At 41.3% G+C, this 10473-nt stretch overlaps 1 protein-coding gene across 1 annotated transcript in view; it reads right to left on the minus strand.

Moving 5' to 3' along the window:
* Nucleotides 1–5814, minus strand: part of NIM1K (NIM1 serine/threonine protein kinase) — a 77849-nt gene extending 72035 nt beyond the window's left edge. The window contains exon 1 of the mRNA XM_054031522.1: nt 5540–5814. The gene's annotated coding sequence lies outside the window, so the exon portion shown is untranslated. The remainder of the gene's footprint in view (nt 1–5539) is intronic.
* Between the last annotated feature and the right edge of the window lie 4659 nt (nt 5815–10473).

The following is a 10473-nucleotide window of genomic DNA, read 5'->3' on the forward strand; positions in this document are numbered from 1 at the left end:
TTGTTTAGATGGTATTTGTTATGTTGCCTGCCACCCCCTTTTCTCCACTAGCACTATGAACAGAGCACTCTTCCTGAGCTTATACACCAGGCCATTCCTCATTCCATCCTTGAATAAGCACTTAAGTATATGCTTACTTTTATGCATGTGAGTAATCCCATTGAAGTAAACTGTTCGCAAATTTAAAGTTAAACATATGCTTATGTGCTGTGCTGTATCAGGATATCAAATCGTTTTTCAACATCCACTTCTGCCATGACATCTATAAGAAATGAGCCAGACATTCATTTATGAAAAATCTAATAACTGAACAAAACAAACAACAGGCAATCATGGTAGTAAGAAGACATAAACCAGTCATCTTTTCTCTCACCATGTTTCTAGTAGATTTTATGCGTATCCCCCAACCCTGGACATTTTATATTGTAAACTCTTTGGGGGTGGGAGAGAACTGTGTCTTCACATATATATGTACAATACCTAGCACATTTTGGTTACTGCTGTAATTAATAATAATAATAATAATTTGGATCAACAAATTAATTCAAAGTGTAAATACCTTCCTGGGTCATATAATTTATTTGTTATTTGTATAGGTTTTTGGGGCTGTTTTTTTTTTTTTTTTTAAGAAAAAGAATAAAAGGCATTTAACCCACCTGTTATTTAGTGGCTTGATATTGATGAGCTAATCTTGAAACTAGATTAACCTGCATGGATTAACATGCCGCTTTACAGCTGCATGGAGTCATGGTTGTCACGACAACCAATAGAAAATGTATCCTGCTAATCCTCTCTCAACAAGTCTGTCTCCATGTATCTTTACCAGGATTTATCACCAGCACTGACATACTTAGGATGATTTTATTTCAGATACCTAGATAGGTATAATCTCTAGCCCCCTTTACACCTTAATAAATAGCAAAGTACTTGCAAATGCATTGCAATTAACAATCAGTGAGAAGAGCAACACTGGAAGGAAAGAGATCTTTGGTTATTATTTGAAATGTATATTTATAATTCACTTCCATGAGATTATTCGTATTTTGAAATAGAGCATTCAGACAGGCTCTTATCATTTTATAAATCTAATCAGGATGTTTTTCTACATTTTCAAATGTATTGATTTCTATTACAACACAGAATACAAAGTGTTCAGTGCTCACTTTATATTATTATTTCAGATTACAAATATTTGCACTGAAAAAAAGATCAACAAAACAAATAGTATTTTTCAATAAACGTCATACAAGTACTGTAGTGCAATCTCTTTATCATGAAAGTGCAATTTACAAATGTAGAATTTTTTTGTTGTTATATAACTCAAAAACAAAACAATGCACTCAAAAACAAAACAATGTAAAACTTTAGAGCCTCCACTCAAAGCATCAAGGGGCATACAAATGTTTAGCATATCTGGCAAGTAAATACTTTGCAACACCGGCTACAACAGTGTCATGCAAATGCCTGTTCTCACTTTCAGGTGACATTGTCAATAAGAAGCAAGCAGCATTATCTCCCGTAAATGTAAACAAACTCATTTGTCTTAGTGATTGGTTGAACAAAAAGTAGGACTGAGTGGACTTGTAGGCTCTAAAGATTTACATTGTTTTGTTTCTAAGTGCAGTTTTGTAAAAATAATAATAATAATAATAATTCTACATTTGTAAGCTGCACTTTCACGATACAAGAGATTGCACTATGTTACTTGTATGAGGTGAATTGAAAAATACTATTTCTTTTATCCTTTTTACAGTCCAAATATTTGTAATCAAAAATAATAATATAAAGTGAGCACTGTACACTTTGTATTCTGTGTTGTAATTGAAATCAATATTTAAAAATGTAGAAAAACATCCAAAAATGATTCTGTCCACTCTCTGGAATATTACATCACAGATAGCTTGAAGAGATTTGGGTGCACTTTCTTTTTCTCCATATGAACAACAGTAAAAGCAAAGTATAAGCCACAGTCAAAGAACACTGCTTAGATGTCTCTTCAGAATGTCAATTGTAAATGAAGCGATGCTCTGAATGCGATTGGCCAATCTCCTAAATTGTTCTGTAACTCAGAAAATGTCAGGGGAAAGGAAGGAGGAAGGGAATTGAAGTGCTGGATAAAGCCTCAAGCAGAGACAGTATAACCATTATAAATAGATAAATGTGGATACAAATGAAAAATGTAGAAATATTGCATTATGATATCATGTACTGTAATACAAAGGAAACGTATATACCAGTCACCTTGCAGAAACAGAAGAGGCAAATCTTGTCAGGAGAACAATCATTTTATCTGGTTTACAGGGGCCAAAGATCAGTAATTCTATAAGAGATAAAGGAATGCTACCCCAAAATACTTAGATTGTAGATGAAAACTGAGCAACCTAGAAATGTGTTTATTATAGATTATAGTACTGGATTCTAAAGTTAAGCACAGCATGTGGGAATATATTGTACAGATTTTTTTAAGTACCCATGGTCAGATTCTTTGCAGCAGTTTTTTTTTTTAAAAACTCAGGTTGGCATAGGGCAAAGGGAAAGATATTTTTGTTCAGTTTGTTTTAGACAATATTTACTTTTAATCCTGCTCCGCCTAACAAGGAGGATTCATAACACAACCTCAGAGTTGTGAAAGAAAAATCTGAGAACTAGAGTGCCACCTTATTGCATAAAATAGTTCCATTTAATCAGCAGGACTACTTGTGGAGTAAGGTATTAGTCTTATGTGAGTCATTAGAAATTTGACATAAAATTGTTAGGTACCCTTTAGAAAAAAGGTTTTACTACAGATCTTTCTTTTTTTTGTGACAGCACCAAACAACTACTAAAACAACAAAGTATTTCCATTGTCCAGAGTCTCCAGATGAACAGACAAAAGGAAGTTGATCCAATGCCTATTGAAGTGAACAGGAATCTTTCCAATAATTTCAAGGAGCTTTGGTTCACCCCCTAAGTTATTTTACACGACTAAGAAAATTAAAATAGAAACGTAGGGGGAAGGATTGCTATTACACACAAAAAATACCATGTTAGACCATTAAAGATTCACGATTAAGCACTCTAAAGTTACTGCCCCCTTGTACGCATTACAGTATAATCTGTAATTAAATCATATACCGCATCACAGACAATATACAGTGCCATTTTCCCTCCAACTGTAGATTCTCACAGATATTATCTTGCAATTGTTTTTCATTCTTCTTTCATTAGCTTCATTCTCATAATCCTGCTCTATGTCATTATTGACTTAAACCTTGTATAAGATACTTTCTCTTAATTCTATGGTATTTACATTCATATTTTCATAAACACTAATGTATTGTGGCCAGGATTTTCAAAACTGACTAGCTCTATTGGGTCAATGAAAACTGACAATAATGTGGGTAAAATCCACTATCTGAAACAAGTTAGCAGAAGCCTGCTGGAACAGTCCGTCCCATACACCTTGGGAGAGCCCCTCTCTTGCATATTCAAGGAACCTTATGCCTTTGTCAGATGGAGAGACCTTAAGGTATGGCAGAGCAAGGATTCATCCAGTGCCCCTTATATGGCTCACAGAAGCCGTCCTTTGCCACTGTCACAGGAACTCTCCCTATGGTGAGACAGTGAGGAGACTGTGGGAATGGGAGGCTCTCGCAAGAAAGTGCTTGTCCAGCAGAGTTCCAAGTCCTGTTGACAGGATCCTACTCCAGGGGGAAAGCTGCGAGGGACTATAGCAGCTCACTCCCTTATGGTGCACTTTAGCAAGGCATTGCACAAGTAGCTGGAGAAGGGATAATGTGGAGCTCCTTCCTTGTTTTATGTACAGATTTAATATTCTTTTCAATAGGCAGCTAAGTTAGCCATGCAGAACACATAGCCTGCTTCCTCAAATGTTCATTTTACAAGATTAGCAAAGGAAAAGCCAACACTCAAGAAACAGCCAATGTGTGCCTGAGCAGGATGTGACCTTAAAAGGGTTTTAACTCAGTCACATGAAAAAACAATTTTTGATCAAAACCAAATTTCCCAGGAACGCCCAAAGGCATTTCTCCTCAAGCGGGTCTATTTGCATGTCACATTTCAGGTGCAGGTTCCAAATGTAGTACTGTTCTATTTTAATAGTGAGGAAAGTAGTATTTTCATTCTCATTTTCAAATACAGCTGAACTGTTTTTGCTCAAATATTTTGCACAGAAAATCAATGGGGGGCAGAGGCGATGCCCTGATATTTCAGCCGAAAAGGTGGAACTTACAGAAAGGTGTAAGATGAAGACAGAGGTTGAGAATGGAAACGATTAAAGAACTCTTCTATAATGATTGCAGCCACCCGCTGCTACAACATAAACACACTTTTCTTCTTTGATACATTTATAGGCCCAGATCCTCAACTATGTCTGAGAGGGACACAGCTCAGCTCAGGAGGAGGACATGCAAAAGGTGGCCTTTGTGCTCCTCCAATACTAGGCTGGCTGTGTGCTGGTTCAGACCCTTTGTTATCTATTGGGGGAGTCCATAACTACTCTACGGATCCCATACTGCAGCGGGAGTCGGAGGGGGGTAAGAAAACCTTGATCATGCCCTTGATGTCAGCATCAGGGAAGGAGGACAGGACAGCAGCAACTATGCCAGCTCTAGGCCATCAGAGATTTCCCCCTATGCTAGGGAGATATTCCATCCTCCCACCTGGGTTGGCTCTGCGAGCTTTAGGCTGCTTTGTACTGATGGGACAGTGCAAAGCAGCCGCCACACTCCACCAGAACAAGTGGGCCCAAGACTGCAGATGAATAAACATCTCAAAAAATGCTTTGTAGAACTAAAGCAATATCAGGCCAACAGTCTCCTTTAAGTTTTCCGTAGGAAAAACATGACTTCACAAATGACCTGAAGAAGAGCTCCGTGTATGCTCGAAAGCTTGTCTCTCTCACCAACAGAAATTGGTCCATTGAAAGAGGTTACCTGGTCTCCCTCTGACTCCACAAATGCTAGGCATGCTTGGCTTGTTATACTGGCTGTGGAACATGCTGCAGTCAGGGATACTAGAGGCAACGACATCAGCAAGCCCCATAAGGGCAGCTAGGGTGACCAGATAGCAAGTGTGAAAAATCTGGACACTTTGTTTTTCTGGGGTATAGCTGCCTATATAAGACAAAGCCCCTAATATTGGGATGTCTGGGCATCCTAAGGGCAGCAAACTTTTTATTTTATTAATTACATCTCAATATGCTAACACATAACAATGGACTGTTTGAAATCCATCTGAAAGTTTTGCAGGGTGCAGCATAAACTCTCCATTCAGTCTCTCCCCACACCCTTCCAAATCCTCTACACCTCCTATATCCCAACATCTCCCCACGCATCCCCTTAGCTCCCCCACAGCCTTTGCGGCCTCTACCCCAAACCTATCCAACCCCTCCATTTACAGACACGCCCCAGCACCCCTCCTACACACCCATTCTTCTCCAGCCTCCCGCCCCCTCACCTTCCCTGCACTTGGGGGGCTGCTCCACCCATCCTCCCTTCTCATCCCAGGTTAATGGAGCGCTGCCCCCCGGTCACCTTACCTGCGGAGAGAGGCTGCAAGGCTGCAGGGCTGCCCCAGGCGGGGCTCCGCGCGGGGCACTCATTGCAGCCCCCTGCCGGGTGGGGGCACCAGGCTGCTCGCGCGCCGCGGGGAGGGAGGGGACCAGAGCTACGAGGGACAAGGGCTGGCGGGAGGAGCTCTGGGCGGCAGGGGGCAGGGCCCTGGGGAGGGCTGGGCTAGCTTCTCGAGCGGCAGCCCCCGGGGAAGGCCGAGGGCAGCGCGTGGGACATGGCGAAGCAGAGCCCGGGGAGGCACCGTGCAGCAGCACCGCTGCCGAGGTAGCGGGGAGCCAGCCGCCTTTGCACCCGCTCCGCGGTGGGCAGCGCCCTTCGGCTTTGATTGGCGGCAGCGGGAGGCGGCCCCCGGGCTGGGGGAGGCGGACCTAGCCAAGCCCAGGAGCGGCGAGATGGGTTAGGAGCATACCACACAGCCCGCCTGGCGACTGCAGGGCGCTGGCCGCGCGGGGAGCCCCGGCTGGCAGCTGGTGAAACGCGTTGGACTCAAGGAGGACCAAGATCAGGGGCATCTGGGCAGCGCTACTCAGGGGGTGGGGGAAACAGGTGCTTTAAAAAACTACAATGCAATTAGCCAGCGAGCCGCTGTTTTCCTCTACAACCTTGGACAGCTCCGCTCGCTCTCTTTACATTACACAGGCAACTCTTTCTAGGCAAGGGGAAACACGGTAGGCATGGTACTGCATTCATTTAACTCAGTGGGCTTCATCAAGAGACTACGACTAAAGATCAGTTTTGGGTTGATTCGGGGAACCCAAAACACCCCAACGGTCTAATAACAAATAACACTTTTCATTAAAAAAAATTAATTCATCCTGGCAACAATCCCTTAACATGGATAAATAGATATTAGCCCCATTTTATAGATAAGGAAACTCAGGCAAAGATAATTTTTTTCAAAATTGTGGCCTCGTTTTCATGGGTACAACTTGAGTTTACAAAATTGGCACTCACACTTGCATTGTATGCAAAATCAGGATTCTTGCACTACTGACTAGGGCTACAAATCACATAGTTACAGGTGCATGTAGTTCACTTTGTGTTTACAATACAATAGAGGGTTTAGACAGCACCCACAAAAGAGTGATTGGTTTACGTTGCAGAAGTCTTGTAAGTCTATCATTCTTTTCTGATTCCTACCCCAAAGGCATATGCCCTAGCATAGCTTTAGGAGTTCTGGTAACAGGTATCTGCTGCAGTTTTAAGCCCTGGTTGCTCACTGAGGCTCTATAAATGGTGGGAGCGTATATACTATAGGTGAAGCAGGTAGTGATGCTTTCAGTTAAAGTTGTCCAACACCTTCTCAGACCTTGTTTTCAGTTGCTCATAAAAGTGTTAAGCTTTGGGGTTAAAAGAAAAGAACAATACACCAGTCTCCTGTCTGTTTAGAATCTCATGCTCAGTGTTTGCCTCACACTGAAATTTTTGGAAAATTTCAGCAAAAACAGGCCAGCTGTTTCTCAGAATGATGTTGGGGAAAAAATAGTTTTGCTATATTAGAAAAATTCTTATAGTTTGTTGAGAAGGCCTGCTGCCTCCATCCTTTGGAGCAGGGACTTGACATGCGGTTGTGATGTGGGAGAGCAGGGATGTGTGCGCGCTGGCGTCAGGGTTGGCTCTTTTGCTGTGCCCAGGAAAATCCTCCCACATTTGGCCAAGTTATGACCCTGTGAAAATTTCAATTCACGCATGCTCAGACTTAATACTCAGAGGATTCAATCTGTGCTCAGTTTACTCCCTCCTACGGCTGCAGGGGCCAATTAGGAGTTATCCTGGAATTGCTCCTCCTAACAGCCAAGCACTGGGCACAAGAATTGAAAGCAGAGAAATTCTCTCCTGTGCTCCCAATGCTAATCTGCTGAGCCCAGCCTGACTGGAATTCAGAGCTGTGAGGAGCCTTTCCTGGGAGTAGGGTTGTGGGGAAGGCTGGGCCAAAAAGCTAGATAGGGTGTGGGCAGGGCCATCCCTAGGCGAGTGCGGGGCCCGGGGCAGAAGCGATGGATTCGTCTCTTCCAGGACCCACTGTGCCATCCAATCGCACTGGTCCATGGGGCCACCCAAAGCAAAGGGCCTGGAGCAGTTGCCCCGATTTGTCCTACCAAACGGACAGGGTGGAGGGAGAGGGGCAGAAGAGTCTGTAACCACTAGAATACACTGCCTTCAGAACTGATCTGGAACCCAGCTTTCCTGAGTCTCAAGATTCCTCTGCTGTCAACAAACACTTGTGAAACGCGGTGGGAAAATGTTGCTCTCATTGCCCTCTAGTGACTGGCCCACACAGAGGATAATAGCCTACTGCTGCTAGCATTACTCTTATCACACCAGGCCGTGCTCTGTACGGTGGAATTCAAGGTTCCAACCCTGCCACAGAATCATGTTACTATGATGGAATTTCTATTTGCTTTGTTAAAAACCCAGGAAGTTACATAAAACAAAACAAAAAAAACCCTACCAACCTGAAACCCTACCTTAAAAGAACATCAAGGATGCAAAGTCAAGCCCCCAAAAGTTAAAAAATACCAGAATTAAGGTTGCCTGTGTAATCTTCATTCAGACCCCTTGTGCTTCTGCATTACAATAATCTTTAATTACATACAACAGAAAGAAGGGGTGGAGAATGTATCTATGTTAAGTTTGGTTGAGGGGCGTGGGGGATATCACTGGAGTTTTAAGTTGAGGTAGGCACCTCTGAAGATTTTTTTCTTGACATCTCTCTCTTCTCCCATCTTTCCTTTGTCCCTACATAGTAACACAAATTGCCATACTGGGTCACACTGTAGTCCATCTAGTTGACAGTTATTTTGTAACTTTGCAGGAGGATACAAGAAACCTGACAGAGGGATGTGATGGATTACCTTCCCTCACGTGAACTTTCTCCTAGTCCCCTCAATTATCAGTTTTTGATCTACAGGATGAGGTTATACATCTTTAATTTTTGTTTTAGCCTAATATGACTGTAGTCTGTTATTTCAAATTAATGTCAATTTTTTTCTTGAATTCTACTAGGTTCTTTAACTCAGCTCTAGTACTAATCCATTCCCCATACTGGTTATGCATTACATAAGTGTATTTCCTTTCCTTAATTTGAAAATTAGCTGCCTTTATTTCATGCATCTTCTTTGTTCTTATATTATGGAAAAATGTAAGTAGGAGTACCCTTTGTTCTGTACATTTATCCACTCAAATTTTCCCCACCCCAACCAGTCCCTTTCTTCTTCTTCCCCCCTGATTCTTGCCTCTATTACTAGAGCACTGCTTCATCACCATTGAATCAGGTATTTCAGGGTGTCCCACTGGAGATCTGCTCCCTACCCTGTGGAGGAGCATGTTGATTAGCAAAGAGCTTATGCTGGGGGATAAACAAGAATGAGAGCAATGTGGGTCTAGAGAGCAGGAGTGAGTGAAGGATATAGGTAGGTGGCATCATATGACCTGGGGAAGTGATAGCAGCCCTGGTCATTTTTACACATCCTACAAAATCATGCAAGACCAGCCTTTGATTTCTGTAAATTAGTAAACTATCTGCTGCTGGTGGGTGTTCAGTGGATGCCTGCTACAGGGTAGATACACACTACACTCTCTCATGGAGAATCTACCTCTGGACTTAGTGTTGCTTTCTGTGTATGACAAACCCCTCCCCACAACTCTTACCTATGCAGGCTCTTTCTCCAAAATTCACCGCTGGATACTGTTCACCTTTTGAATCTACACTGGACCAACAATTTACCTGAATTCATTTTAGTTTCATTTCAAACTTCTCTACTACAGTCATTAATTAAAAACATACAATTCATGTTAGCAGTACTGGGAGACTCCTTACATTGCACATGCTGATTATATATATATATATATATATATATAAATAAATAAATAAATAAATAAATAAATAAATAAATAAAAAACACTTTGCCATTTTTACATGGTCCTGGGCACTAGCACAAATATCTACCAAACAAATCAACATTTAGGCTGCCATTATAAATATTCATTTTTGTCTCTTTACTGTGTATTTTTTTTCTGGAGGTTACGAGAAAATAATTTTAAAAGCTCCTGCACCAATGTATTTTAATAAATCCTGACAAAAAGATTACTTCTGAAGATTGTTTTAACTGCTTACCTATTTAATGTTTCTAAGATTTTATATTCCTAATATTTACATTAGAAAAATCAATGACTTACTTTCAGTTAAAAATTAATGGAAGCTGATTGCAGTGATTTGACAGAAACCCTCAGTTATATCTACACAACCCCACTGATTATCTCCTGTTTTTTAAAAAAGAGAGACAATTATAATGTTAGGGGTATAAAGCAGCATAAATAGAAAGAATGCACCCACTATATGTTGTCTCAAGTTACGTTTCAGAACCTGAAATATATCCCTGTTTACTGTGGAATATTCACTCAAGGGAAATGGTAGCAGATAGCAAGCATTAGACTGAGACTAGATAAAGCATTTGAGAGCATACTAGAGGGAATAATTCTGCACTTTCAGGAAAATGAACAAGATAGGTTTGGGGTCTGCAGGATTGCTAGAATTCTGTGAGAAATCATCTGTATAAGTTTTCATTTTCAGATATGAGAAAAAGTGGACTGATTTTCAGAAGTGCCAAATCTCACTAAAGTCATTGGTAGCTGAAAGTACCCACCACCTTTGAAAAGTCAAGCCAACATCCTTTAATGAAGTTCCATGTGTAGTAATGGGTTATTCTGTCAAAGTGGATCTGTACTAACTCCACTGTTATTACCAAGATCACAATCTAGCCCAGTTATTTATTACACTGCACAGAGAGGGAATGTTTTACATTGGAGCTAAACTGAATTGCATTGTTACCTGCTGTATATATTGTACTGTACAAGTACTCAAACTAAAACACTTGTTTCCTAATATATAGTGACTGAA

Source organism: Malaclemys terrapin, chromosome 6 (genome assembly GCF_027887155.1).
Source record: "Malaclemys terrapin pileata isolate rMalTer1 chromosome 6, rMalTer1.hap1, whole genome shotgun sequence".
NCBI classification, from domain to species: domain Eukaryota; kingdom Metazoa; phylum Chordata; order Testudines; family Emydidae; genus Malaclemys; species Malaclemys terrapin.